Raw genomic sequence first — 13,378 nt, forward strand, 5'->3', positions numbered from 1 at the left:
AGAACCTGGCAGCCGCAGCGATGCTCCTCCGCGCGATGCCGGAGCCATCAACCACCAAGAGACGGCGAATCCAGGGAGAGCTCAAGAATCTCCTGGAAGGCGCTGCGGTCCGACGGGCCGAGAGCTCTGCCTCCCGAAGGCAGGGATACCCCTCAGAACCTCATGTCGCGACTTCCCGATTCATGCGGGAAGCCTCGGTCTACACCGGGCGTACGCGCAACACCGCGCCTGCGGCCCCGGGCCACCTCGGCAACGAGCACCATCGTCGCGACCGTCGGGCCCACCTCGACGAAAGGGTGCGCCGAGGCTACCACCCCAGGCGTGGGGGACGCTACGACAGCGGGGAGGATCGGAGTCCCTCGCCCGAACCACCCGGTCCGCAGGCCTTCAGTCGGGCCATCCGACGGGCGCCGTTCCCGACCCGGTTCCGACCCCCGACTACTATCACAAAGTACTCGGGGGAAACGAGACCGGAACTGTGGCTCGCGGACTACCGCCTGGCCTGCCAACTGGGTGGAACGGATGATGACAACCTCATCATCCGCAACATCCCCCTGTTCCTCTCTGACACTGCTCGCGCCTGGTTGGAGCACCTGCCTCCGGGGCAGATCTCCAACTGGGATGACTTGGTCCAAGCCTTCGCCGGCAATTTCCAGGGCACGTACGTGCGCCTCGGGAATTCCTGGGACCTCCGAAGCTGCCGGCAGCAGCCGGGAGAGTCTCTTCGGGAATACATCCGGCGATTCTCGAAGCAGCGCACCGAGCTGCCCAACATCACCGACTCGGATGTCATCGGCGCGTTCCTTGCCGGCACCACCTGCCGTGACCTGGTGAGTAAGTTGGGTCGCAAGACCCCCACCAGGGCGAGCGAGCTGATGGACATCACCACCAAGTTCGCCTCTGGCCAGGAGGCGGTCGAGGCTATCTTCCGAAAGGACAAGCAGCCCCAGGGCCGCCCATCGGAAGAGGCTCCCGAGGCGTCTACTCCGCGCGGCGCCAAGAAGAAAGGCAAGAAGAAGTTGCAAGCGAAACGCGACGCCGCCGACGCGGACCTTGTCGCCGCCACCGAGTACAAGAACCTTCGGAAGCCCCCCGGAGGTGCCAACCTCTTCGACAAGATGCTCAAGGAGCCGTGCCCCTATCATCAGGGGCCCGTCAAGCACACCCTCGAGGAGTGCGTCATGCTTCGGCGCCACTTCCACAGGGCCGGGCCGCCCGCAGAGGGTGGCAGGGCCCGCGACGACGACAAGAAGAAAGATCACCAAGCAGGAGAGTACCCCGAGGTCCGCGACTGCTTCATGATCTACGGTGGGCATGCGGCGAATGCCTCGGCTCGGCATCGCAAGCAAGAGCGCCGGGAGGTCTGCTCGGTGAAGGTGGCGGCGCCAGTCTACCTAGACTGGTCCGACAAGCCCATCACCTTCGACCAAGCTGACCACCCCGACCACGTGCCGAGCCCGGGGAAATACCCGCTCGTCGTCGACCCCATCGTCGGCGACGTCAGGCTCACCAAGGTCCTGATGGACGAGGGCAGCTGCCTCAACATCATCTACGCCGAGACCCTCAGGCTCCTGCGCGTCGATCTGTCCTCCGTCCGAGCAGGCGCTGCGCCTTCCACGGGATCATCCCTGGGAAGCGCGTCCAGCCCCTCGGACGACTCGACCTTCCCGTCTGCTTCGGAACGCCCTCCAACTTCCGAAGGGAGACTTTGACGTTCGAGGTGGTCGGGTTCCGAGGAACCTACCACGCGGTACTGGGGAGGCCATGCTACGCGAAGTTCATGGCTGTCCCCAACTACACCTACTTGAAGCTCAAGATGCCGGGCCCCAACGGGGTCATCACCGTCGGCCCCACGTACAAACACGAGTTCGAATGCGACGTGGAGTGCGTGGAGTACGCCGAGGCCCTCGCCGAGTCCGAGGCCCTCACCGCCGACCTGGAGAACCTCTCCAAAGAGGTGCCAGACGTGAAGCGTCATGCCGGCAACTTCGAGCCAGCGGAGACGGTCAAGGCCGTCCCCCTCGACCCCAGTGGCGACACCTCCAAGCAGATCCGGATCGGTTCCGGGCTCGACCCCAAATAGGAAGCAGTGCTCGTCGACTTTCTCCGCGCAAACGCCGACGTCTTTGAGAGCACCTAGAGGGGGGGGTGAATAGGTGATCCTGTGAAACTTGAAAACTTAAGCCACAAAACTTGGATTAAGCGTTAGCACAGTTAAAGCCAAGTGGCTAGAGCGAAGATCTTGCACAACACGATAACCACAAGGAGTTCAACACAGAGAAGACACAGTGATTTATCCCGTGGTTCGGCCAAGTACAAAACTTGCCTACTCCACGTTGTGGCGTCCCAACGGACGAGAGTTGCACTCAACTCCTCTCAAGTGATCCAATGATCAACTTGAATACCACAGTGTTATGCTTTTCCTTTCTTATCTCGTTCGCGAGGAATCTCCACAACTTGGAGTCTCTCACCCTTACACTTGAAGTTCACAAAGAAGCACGGAGTAAGGGAGAGAAGCAACACACACAAATCCACAGCAAAATGCGCACACACACGGCCAAGAATCGAGCTCAAAAGACTATCTCAAAGTTCTCACTAGAACGGAGCTCGAATCACTGAGAATGACGAACGAATGCGCAAAGACTGAGTGTGGATGATCAAGAATGCTCTAAGGTTGCTTGGTCTCCTCCTCCATGCGCCTAGGGGTCCCTTTTATAGCCCCAAGGCAGCTAGGAGCCGTTGAGAGCAAATCTGGAAGGCTGATCTTGCCTTTTGTCGACTGGTGCACCGGACAGTCCGGTGCACACCGGACACTGTCCGGTGCCCGATTTCCTTCCTTAAATGGCGAAGCCGACCGTTGTCCGACTTGGAGCCGTTGGCGCACCGGACATGTCCGGTGCACACCGAACAGTCCGGTGCCCCCCTTCCGACCGTTGGCTCGGCCACGTGTCCCGCGCAGATCGCGCGGCCGACCGTTGGCCCGCCCGACCGTTGGCTCACCGGACAGTCCGGTGCACACCGGACAGTCCGGTGAATTTTAGCCGTACGCCGTCGGCGAATTCCCGAGAGTGGCTTCTTCACGCCGAGTCAGCCTGGCGCACCGGACACTGTCCGGTGCACCACCGGACAGTCCGTTGTGCCAGACTGAGCTGAGTCTTGGCTGTACACAGCCAAGTCTTTTGCTCCTCTCTTCTTTTCTTCTTCTTTCTGTTTCTAACACTTAGACAAGTATATTAGTACACAAAACCAATGTACTAAGGCTTAGAAACATACCTTTACTCATGATTTGCACTTTGTTCATCCATGGGCATAAATTCACATTTAAGCACTTGTGTTGGCACTCAATCACCAAAATACTTAGAAATGGCCCAGGGGCTCATTTCCCTTTCAATCTCCCCCTTTTTGGTGATTTATGCCAACACAACATAAAGCAACTAGAACAAATGCAATATTACTTCAAATAAAAAACTAAATTTGAGTTTTATTCAATTTTGGCATATATGGATCATCCTTTGCCACCACTTGGTTTGTTTTTGAAATCAAACTCAAATCTCTATCTCTGAGTCAAACACACATGTTGAAGCATAAAGAGAGTCATTCCAAAACAGATTGATCAAAGATTTCAAAAACTCCCCCTTTTCCATAATCACTACTTCTCCCCACAAGAAGCCAATCTTTTGACAAAAGAGACAATGCAAGAGTTTTGACAAACCAAAAGCTCTATTCTACTATTTTCAAAATCCTCTCAAGTGGTAGCTGATCCATTTATTGCTTTGGCCTTTATTTTCTCCCCCTTTGGCATCAAGCACCAAACCGGGATCAATCTTGGCCCTTTAACCCCATTGCCTCACCAAAATCTTCAATTAAGAGCAAATAGCAATAAGAGTTCATGAGATGGACTTGGAATAAGTTACCCTCTCATCGGAGTGCAGTGGAAGTCTTTCATGGTCCAAGTCCACTTTTTCCCTTTCAAACCTCCTTTGAGACTAAAGCAAACTCAAGCATATGGTTAGTCTCAAAGGGTCAAGTTGTAACACATCTCCCCCTAAACATGTGCATCACTTTGCAACGGACTTGTGAGGTCCAGGGAGTGTTTGTACAACTTGAGCACCATAATAAGCAACAAAATGCAGAATGAACATGATCAAAGGCATAAACACATGTATGCTACAATTCAATCCAAGTTCCACGAATCTAAGACATTTAGCTCACTACGCAGCCTACAAAAGGTCTTCTCATCTAGAGGCTTGGTAAAGATATCGGCTAGCTGGTTCTCGGTGCTAACATGAAACACTTTGATATCTCCCTTTTGCTGGTGGTCTCTCAGAAAGTGATGCCGGATGTCTATGTGCTTTGTGTGGCTGTGCTCAACAGGATTTTCCGCCATGCGGATAGCACTCTCATTATCACATAGGAGTGGGACTTTGCTCAGATTGTAGCCAAAGTCCCTGAGGGTTTGCCTCATCCAAAGTAGTTGCGCGCAACACTGTCCTGCGACAACATACTCGGCCTCAGCGGTGGATAGGGCAACGGAGGTTTGTTTCTTAGAGTTCCACGACACCAGGGACCTTCCTAGGAATTGGCACATCCCTGATGTACTCTTCCTATCGACCTTACATCCAGCATAGTCGGAATCTGAATATCCAATCAAGTCAAAGGTAGACCCCTTTGGATACCAGAGCCCGAAACAAGGCGTAGCAACTAAATATCTAAGGATTCGCTTCACTGCTACTAAGTGACACTCCTTAGGATCGGATTGAAATCTAGCACACATGCATACGCTAAGCATAATATCCGGTCTACTAGCACATAAGTAAAGTAATGACCCTATCATTGACCGGTATGCCTTTTGATCAACGGACTTACCTCCTTTGTTGAGGTCGGTGTGTCCGTCGGTCCCCATCGGCGTCTTTGCGGGCTTGGCGTCCTTCATCCCAAACCGCTTTAGCAGATCTTGCGTGTACTTCGTTTGAGAGATGAAGGTGCCGTCCTTGAGTTGCTTCACTTGGAACCCAAGGAAGTAGTTCAACTCGCCCATCATTGACATCTCGAATTTCTGCGTCATCACCCTGCTAAACTCTTCACAAGACTTTTTATTAGTAGAACCAAATATTATGTCATCGACATAAATTTGGCACACAAAAAGATCACCGTCACAAGTCTTAGTGAAAAGAGTTGGATCAGCTTTCCCAACCTTGAAAGCATTAGCAATTAAGAAATCTCTAAGGCATTCATACCATGCTCTTGGGGCTTGCTTAAGTCCATAGAGCGCCTTAGAGAGCTTACACACGTGGTTGGGGTACCGTTCATCCTCGAAGCCAGGGGGTTGCTCCACGTACACCTCCTCCTTGATTGGCCCGTTGAGGAAAGCGCTCTTCACATCCATTTGGAACAACCTGAAAGAATGGTGAGCGGCATATGCTAGCAAGATACGAATGGACTCTAGCCTAGCCACAGGAGCAAAAGTCTCCTCAAAGTCCAAACCTGCGACTTGGGCATAACCTTTTGCCACAAGTCGAGCCTTGTTCCTTGTCACCACTCCGTGCTCGTCTTGTTTGTTGCGGAACACCCACTTGGTTCCCACAACATTTTGCTTGGGACGAGGCACCAATGTCCAAACTTCATTGCGCTTGAAGTTGTTGAGTTCCTCCTGCATGGCCAATACCCAGTCCGAATCTAGCAAGGCCTCTTCTACCCTGAAAGGCTCAATAGAAGAGACAAAGGAGTAATGCTCACAAAAATTAACTAATCGAGATCGAGTAGTTACTCCCTTGCTAATGTCACCCAGAATTTGGTCGACGGGATGATCCCTTTGAATCATCGCTCGAACTTGGGTTGGAGGTGCCGGTTCCGCTTCTTCCTCCATCACATGATCATCTTGTGCTCCCCCTTGATCACATGCCTCCTGTTGATGAACCTGTTCATCATCTTGAGTTGGGGGATGCACCGTTGTTGAGGAAGAAGGTTGATCTTGTTCATCTTGTTCCTGTGGCCGAACTTCTCCAATCGCCATGGTTCGTATAGCGGTCGTCGGAACATCTTCATCTACATCATCACAATCAACAACTTGCTCTCTTGGAGAGCCATTAGTCTCATCAAATACAACGTCGCTAGAGACTTCAACCAAACCCGATGATTTGTTGAAGACTCTATACGCCTTTGTATTTGAGTCATAACCTAACAAAAATCCTTCTACAGCTTTGGGAGCAAACTTAGAATTTCTACCCTTCTTCACTAGAATGTAGCACTTGCTCCCAAATACACGAAAGTAAGATACATTGGGTTTGTTACCGGTTAGTAGCTCATACGACGTCTTCTTGAGGAGGCGATGAAGGTAGACCCTATTGATGGCGTGGCAAGCCGTGTTCACGGCTTCCGTCCAAAAGCACTCGGGGGTCTTGAACTCTCCTAGCATCGTCCTCGCCATATCGATGAGTGTCATGTTCTTCCTCTCTACCACACCATTTTGCTGTGGTGTGTAGGGAGCGGAGAACTCGTGCTTGATTCCTTCCTCTTCAAGGAACTCCTCCACTTGAAGGTTCTTGAACTCGGACCCGTTGTCGCTCCTTATCTTCTTCACTTTGAGCTCAAACTCGTTTTGAGCTCTCCTGAGGAAGCGCTTGAGGGTCCCTTGGGTTTCAGACTTATCCTGCAAAAAGAACACCCAAGTGAAGTGAGAAAAGTCATCAACAATAACTAGACCATACTTACTTCCTCCTATGCTCAGATAGGCGACGGGTCCGAAGAGATCCATATGTAGCAGCTCCAGGGGTCTTGAAGTGGTCATCACATTCTTGCTGTGATGCGCTCCTCCCACTTGTTTACCTGCTTGACAAGCTGCACAAGGTCTATCCTTTTCGAATTGCACGTTAGTCAAACCTATCACGTGTTCTCCCTTTAGAAGCTTGTGAAGGTTCTTCATCCCCACATGTGCTAAGCGGCGATGCCACAGCCAGCCCATGCTAGTCTTAGCTATTAAGCATGCATCTAGACCGGCTTCTTCTTTTGCAAAATCAACTAAATAAAGTTTGCCGTCTAATACACCCTTAAAAGCTAGTGAACCATCACTTCTTCTAAAGACAGACACATCTACATTTGTAAATAGGCAGTTATATCCCATGTTGCATAATTGACTAACCGATAGCAAATTATATCCAAGAGACTCTACTAAAAACACATTAGAGATAGAGTGCTCATTAGAAATTGCAATTTTACCTTGCCTTGATTCCCATCACCGAATATAATTGAATCTTGGGAATCCTTATTCTTGACGTAGGAGGTGAACATTTTCTTCTCCCCCGTCATATGGTTTGTGCATCCGCTGTCGATAATCCAGCTTGAACCCCCGGATGCATAAACCTGCAAGGCAATTTAGGCTTGGGTCTTAGGTACCCAACTCATGTTGGGTCCTACAAGGTTAGTGCAAATATCCTTAGGGACCCAAATGCAAGTTTTGTCTCCCTTGCATTTTGCCCCTAACTTCCTAGCAACTATTTTCTTATCATTTCTACAAATAGCAAAGGAAGCATTTAAAGCACAATAAATTGTAGAAGGTTCATTCACTACTTTCCTAGGAGCATGAATAATGTTCTTTCTAGGCACATGATGAATAGCATTTCTTCTAGACATATTTCTACCATGCATATAGGAAGAACTAGAAACAAACATGGCATGGGAGTCAAAATCATCATAAGCATTATAACTCCTATAAGCATTTCTAGTTTGTCTCCTATCATGATACATAAATGCATGGTTTCTTTTAGTACTACTTGCCATAGGGGCCTTCCCTTTCTCCTTGGCAGAGATGGGAGCCTTATGGCTTGTTAAGTTCTTGGCTTCTCTCTTGAAGCCAAGTCCATCCTTAATTGAGGGGTGTCTACCAATCGTGTAGGCATCCCTTGCAAATTTTAGCTTATCAAAATCACTTTTGCTAGTCTCAAGTTGGGCATTAAGACTAGCTACCTCTTCATTTAGTTTAGAAATGCAAGCTAGGTGTTCACTAAAAGCATCAATGTTAATATCTTTACACCTAGTGCACGTTACAACATTTTCTACACAAGAGGTAGATTTACTAACAATCTCTAACTTAGCATTCAAATCATCATTAATGCTCCTTAATTTAGAAATTGTCTCATGGCATGAAGATAATTCACAAGAAAGCATTTCATTTCTTTTAACTTCTAGAGCATGAGATTTTTGTGCTTCTACAAATTTATCATGCTCTTCATACAATAAATCCTCTTGTTTTTCTAAGAGTCTATCCTTCTCATTCAAGGCATCGATCAATTCATTTATTTTATCAATTTTATTTCTATCCAATCCCTTGAACAAGCTAGAGTAATTTATTTCCTCATCGCTAGACTCATCATCACTAGAAGTATAAATGGTGTCTCGAGTACTCACCTTCTTCTCCCTTGCCATAAGGCATGTGTGACGCTCGTTGGGGAAGAGGGTTGATTTGTTGAAGGCGGTGGCGGCAAGTCCTTCATTGTCGGAGTCGGAGGAGGAGCAATCCGAATCCCACTCCTTTCCGATATGTGCCTCGCCCTTGGCCTTCTTGTAATGCTTCTTCTTCTCCCTTTTGTTTCCTTGGTCCTGATCACTTTCATTGTCGGGACAGTTAGCAATAAAGTGACCAAGCTTACCGCATTTGAAGCATGAGCGCTTCCCCTTGGCTTTGGTCTTGCTTGGCTGTCCCTTGCGACCCTTAAGCGCCGTCTTGAATCTTTTGATGATGAGGGCCATCTCTTCATCATTAAGTCCGGCCGCTTCAATTTGTGCCACCTTGCTAGGTAGCGCCTCCTTGCTTCTTGTGGCTTTGAGAGCAAGAGGTTGCGGCTCGTTGATTGGTCCATTCAAGGCGTCGTCCACGTACCTCGCTTCCTTGATCATCATTCGCCCGCTGACGAATTTTCCTAGGACTTCTTCGGGCGACATTTTGGTGTACCTGGGATTCTCACGAATATTATTCACCAAATGAGGATCAAGAATGGTAAAGGACCTTAGTAATAGTCGGACGACGTCATGGTCCGTCCATCGCGTGCTTCCATAGCTCCTTATTTTGTTGATAAGGGTCTTGAGCCGGTTGTATGTTTGGGTTGGCTCCTCGCCCCTTATCATCGCAAATCTTCCAAGCTCGCCCTCCACCAACTCCATTTTAGTAAGCATGGTGATGTCGTTCCCCTCGTGAGAGATCTTGAGGGTGTCCCATATCTGCTTGGCATTGTCCAAGTCGCTCACCTTATTGTATTCGTCCCTGCACAAGGAGGCTAGCAACACAGTAGTAGCTTGTGCATTTTTATGAATCTGTTCATTAATAAACATAGAGCTATCCGAGCTATCAAATTTTATTCCATTCTCTACAATCTCCCATATGCTTGGATGGAGAGAGAATAAGTGACTACGCATTTTGTGACTCCAAAATCCGTAGTCTTCCCCATCGAAGTGTGGAGGTTTGCCAAGAGGAATGGAAAGCAAATGCGAATTCGAACTATGTGGAATGCGAGAATAATCAAATGAAAAGTTCGAATTGACCGTCTTCCTGTAGTCGTTATCGTCGTCCTTTTGGGAAGAAGAGGATTCGTCGCTGTCATAGTAGACGATCTCCTTGATGCGCCTTGTCTTCTTCTTCTTCCCATCTTTGCGCTTGTGGCTTGAGCCCAAGTCGGTAGACTTGTCATTCTTCGGCTCGTTGAAGATAGACTCCTTCTCGTTGTTGTCGACCACCATCCCCTTTCCCTTAGGATCCATCTCTTCGGGCGATTAGTCCCTTCTTGAAGAGAACGGCTCTGATACCAATTGAGAGCACCTAGAGGGGGGGGGGGGGTGAATAGGTGATCCTGTGAAACTTGAAAACTTAAGCCACAAAACTTGGATTAAGCGTTAGCACAGTTAAAGCCAAGTGGCTAGAGCGAAGATCTTGCACAACACGATAACCACAAGGAGTTCAACACAGAGAAGACACAATGATTTATCCCGTGGTTCGGCCAAGTACAAAACTTGCCTACTCCACGTTGTGGCGTCCCAACGGACAAGAGTTGCACTCAACTCCTCTCAAGTGATCCAATGATCAACTTGAATACCACAGTGTTATGCTTTTCCTTTCTTATCTCGTTCGCGAGGAATCTCCACAACTTGGAGTCTCTCACCCTTACACTTGAAGTTCACAAAGAAGCACGGAGTAAGGGAGAGAAGCAACACACACAAATCCACAGCAAAATGCGCACACACACGGCCAAGAATCGAGCTCAAAAGACTATCTCAAAGTTCTCACTAGAACGGAGCTCGAATCACTGAGAATGACGAACGAATGCGCAAAGACTGAGTGTGGATGATCAAGAATGCTCTAAGGTTGCTTGGTCTCCTCCTCCATGCGCCTAGGGGTCCCTTTTATAGCCCCAAGGCAGCTAGGAGCCGTTGAGAGCAAATCTGGAAGGCTGATCTTGCCTTCTGTCGACTGGTGCACCGGACAGTCCGGTGCACACCGGACACTGTCCGGTGCCCGATTTCCTTCCTTAAATGGCGAAGCCGACCGTTGTCCGACTTGGAGCCGTTGGCGCACCGGACATGTCCGGTGCACACCGGACAGTCCGGTGCCCCCCTTCCGACCGTTGGCTCGGCCACGTGTCCCGCGCAGATCGCGCGGCCGACCGTTGGCCCGCCCGACCGTTGGCTCACCGGACAGTCCGGTGCACACCGGACAGTTCGGTGAATTTTAGCCGTACGCCGTCGGCGAATTCCCGAGAGTGGCTTCTTCACGCCGAGTCAGCCTGGCGCACCGGACACTGTCCGGTGCACCACCGGACAGTCCGGTGTGCCAGACTGAGCTGAGTCTTGGCTGTACACAGCCAAGTCTTTTGCTCCTCTCTTCTTTTCTTCTTCTTTCTGTTTCTAACACTTAGATAAGTATATTAGTACACAAAACCAATGTACTAAGGCTTAGAAACATACCTTTACTCATGATTTGCACTTTGTTCATCCATGGGCATAAATTCACATTTAAGCACTTGTGTTGGCACTCAATCACCAAAATACTTAGAAATGGCCCAGGGGCTCATTTCCCTTTCAGCCTTTGCGTGGAGTCCCTCGGACATGCCCGGCATACCGAGGGATGTCGCCGAGCACTCGCTGGATATTCGGGCCGGAGCCCGACCCGTCAGGCAACCTCTGCGCCGATTCGACGAGGAGAAGCGCAGAGTGATAGGCGAGGAGATCCACAAGCTAATGGCAGCAGGGTTCATCAAAGAGGTATTCCATCCCGAATGGCTTGCCAACCCTGTGCTTGTGAGAAAGAAAGGGGGGAAATGGCGGATGTGTGTAGACTACACTGGTCTCAATAAAGCATGTCCGAAGGTTCCCTACCCTCTGCCTCGCATCGATCAAATCGTGGATTCCACTGCTGGGTGCGAAACCCTGTCCTTCCTCGATGCCTACTCAGGGTATCACCAAATCCAGATGAAAGAGTCCGACCAGCTTGCGACTTCTTTCATCACGCCCTTCGGCATGTACTGCTATGTCACCATGCCGTTCGGTTTGAGGAATGCGGGCGCGACGTACCAGCGGCGCATGAACCATGTGTTCGGCGAACACATCGGTCGCACAGTCGAGGCCTACGTCGATGACATCGTAGTCAAGACAAGGAAGGCTTCCGACCTCCTCTCCGACCTTGAAGTGACATTCCGATGTATCAAGGCGAAAGGAGTCAAGCTCAATCCCGAGAAGTGTGTCTTCGGGGTGCCCCGGGGCATGCTCTTGGGGTTCATCGTCTCCGAGCGAGGCATCGAAGCCAACCCGGAGAAGATCGCAGCTATCACCAGCATGGGGCCCATCAAGGACTTAAAAGGCGTACAGAGGGTCATGGGATGTCTCGCGGCCCTGAGCCGCTTCATCTCACGCCTCGGCGAAAGAGGTCTGCCTCTGTACCGCCTCTTAAGGAAGACCGAGTGTTTCGCTTGGACCCCTGAGGCCGAGGAAGCTCTCGGGAACCTGAAGGCGCTCCTTACAAAGGCGCCAATCTTGGTGCCCCCAGCTGATGGAGAAGCCCTCTTGGTCTACGTCGCCGCGACCACTCAGGTGGTTAGCGCCGCGATTGTGGTCGAGAGGCAAGAAGAGGGGCATGCATTGCCCGTTCAGAGGCCAGTCTACTTCGTCAGCAAGGTACTGTCCTAGACCAAGATCCGCTACCCACAAGTTCAGAAGCTGCTGTATGCAGTGATCCTGACGAGGCGAAAGTTGCAACATTACTTCGAGTCTCATCCGGTAACTATGGTGTCATCCTTCCCCCTGGGGGAGATCATCCAGTGCCGAGAGGCCTCGGGCAGGATCGCAAAGTGGGTGGTGGAAATCATGGGCGAGACAATCTCGTTCGCCCCTCGGAAGGCCATCAAGTCCCAGGTATTGGCGGACTTCGTAGCCGAATGGGTCGACACCCAGCTGCCGACGGCTCCGATCCAACCGGAGCTCTGGACCATGTTTTTCGACGGGTCGCTGATGAAGACAGGAGCCGGCGCGGGCCTGCTCTTCATCTCGCCCCTCGGGAAACACCTACGCTACGTGCTACGCCTCCATTTCCCGGCGTCCAACAATGTGGCTGAGTACGAGGCTCTGGTCAACGGGTTGCGGATCGCCATCGAGCTAGGGGTCAGACGCCTCGACGCCCGCGGTGACTCGCAACTCGTCATCGACCAAGTCATGAAGAACTCCCACTGCCGCGACCCGAAGATGGAGGCCTACTACGATGAGGTTCGGCGCCTGGAAGACAAGTTCTACGGGCTCGAGCTTAACCACATCGCTCGGCGCTACAACGAGACTGCGGACGAGCTGGCAAAAATAGCCTCGGGGCGAACGACGGTTCCCCCGGACGTCTTCTCCCAGGATCTGCATCAACCCTCCGTCAAGATCGACGACACGCCCGAGCCCGAGGCACCCTCAGTCCAGCCCGAGGTACCCTCGGCTCAGCCCGAGGCGTCCTCGGTTCAACCCGAGGTACCCTCGGCCCCCGAGGGCGAGGCACTGCACGTCGAGGAGGAGCAGAACGGGGCCACGCCTGATCGAAATTGGCAGACCCCGTACCTGCAATATCTCCGCCAAGGAGAGCTACCCCTCGACCAAGCCGAGGCTCGGCGGGTAGCGCGACGCGCCAAGTCGTTCGTCTTGCTGGGCGATGAGGAGGAGCTCTACCACCGCAGCCCCTCAGGCATCCTCCATCGATGCATCTCCATCGCCGAAGGTCAGGAACTCCTGCAAGAAATACACTCGGGGGCTTGCGGCCATCATGCAGCGCCTCGAGCCCTTGTCGGGAATGCTTTCCGGCAAGGCTTCTACTGGCCAACGGCGGTGGCTGACGCCACTAGAATTGTCCGCACCTGCGAAGGGTGCC

Source organism: Zea mays, chromosome 9 (genome assembly GCF_902167145.1).
Source record: "Zea mays cultivar B73 chromosome 9, Zm-B73-REFERENCE-NAM-5.0, whole genome shotgun sequence".
Classification (NCBI taxonomy): Eukaryota; Viridiplantae; Streptophyta; class Magnoliopsida; order Poales; family Poaceae; genus Zea; species Zea mays.